The sequence below is a fragment of the Oratosquilla oratoria genome, chromosome 7 (genome assembly GCF_046742065.1).
Source record: "Oratosquilla oratoria isolate Oo_2021 chromosome 7, ASM4674206v1, whole genome shotgun sequence".
Lineage (NCBI taxonomy): Eukaryota > Metazoa > Arthropoda > Malacostraca > Stomatopoda > Squillidae > Oratosquilla > Oratosquilla oratoria.
The window spans coordinates 4,882,552-4,883,723 of record NC_134783.1 but is presented as its reverse complement, the minus strand read 5'-3'; positions in this window follow the sequence as shown (position 1 = coordinate 4,883,723).

The window sequence follows — 1,172 nt, the reverse complement described above, 5'->3', positions numbered from 1 at the left end:
AGGTGGTATCACCACCAGATTCCAAAGCATAAATGGCAGCAGGGAGAACTTGTCAATTTAACTGCAGCTACAGGTATATTACGTGAAAGTGCATCAACAGCATTCTTCGCACATCCTAGAATATACTTAAGGATCGGATTAAATTCTGCATTTGTAAGGAACCACCTGGCTAGGCGGCCTGAAAGATTTTGCCATTGAAAAGTTGTGTGACAGCATTTTTGGTCCGTTAAGACTGTAACAGGATATCCAAAGATAATAACCCGAAAATGCATTAAAGCCCACACCACTACCAGTGCCTCTAAATATGTAACAGAAGAATGAAACTCAGGCTTGTTAGAAATGCGACTAGCAAATGTAATGAGATGGGGTCTAGATCCATCTACTTGTTGCATAAGTACAGCTCCGATACCTGTACCAGAAACATCTGTACAAGTAGTAAAGGGAAGACTATAATCTGGGATTACCAACACAGGCGCTTTAGTAAGGGAATACTTCAATGAATTAAAACTCTCCCGATGAACATTATGTCCCTGGAAGGAAAAATCCTTCTTTGGGAGACGAGTAAGGGGATATGCAATTGAAGTAAAATTCTTGATAAATGCACACTAGTATCCTGCCAGTCCAAAGATGGAACGTACCAGTTCAACTGACCTAGGTGTGGGGAAGTCCCTAACTGCTTTGACTTTATCATCTCTGGTGTGAATATAACGTTTACCTACAACATGACCTAGGAATTGGATGTTCGACTTAAAAAATGAACATTTCGGCGAATTGAGTTTCAATACAGCATCAGCAAAACGTTACAAGACCACGGGGTAACTTATTGAAGTGGCTTTCCACATCCTTGAAAACTAAGATTAAGTCGTCCAGGTAAACAAAAAGTCCATTCCCTACGAGGGAAAGAAAAATGAGGTTAATCAAGGCATGGCAAATCAAGAGAGTATTCCGTAACCCCATGGGGCAACTAAGCCAATCATAATGTTCTGTTGGAATCGAGAAGTCCATGATCTTATGAGACTTCTCCTCCAAGGGGGTCTGCTAAAAGCCCGCCTTTAAGTCTAAGGTGGTGAACACCATATAACCTGTTCCAATGGACTGAAAAAAAAAATCACTTAATACAGGCAAGGGGTAATGGTCTGGAATAGTGACCTCCTTAACTCGCCTATAACCAA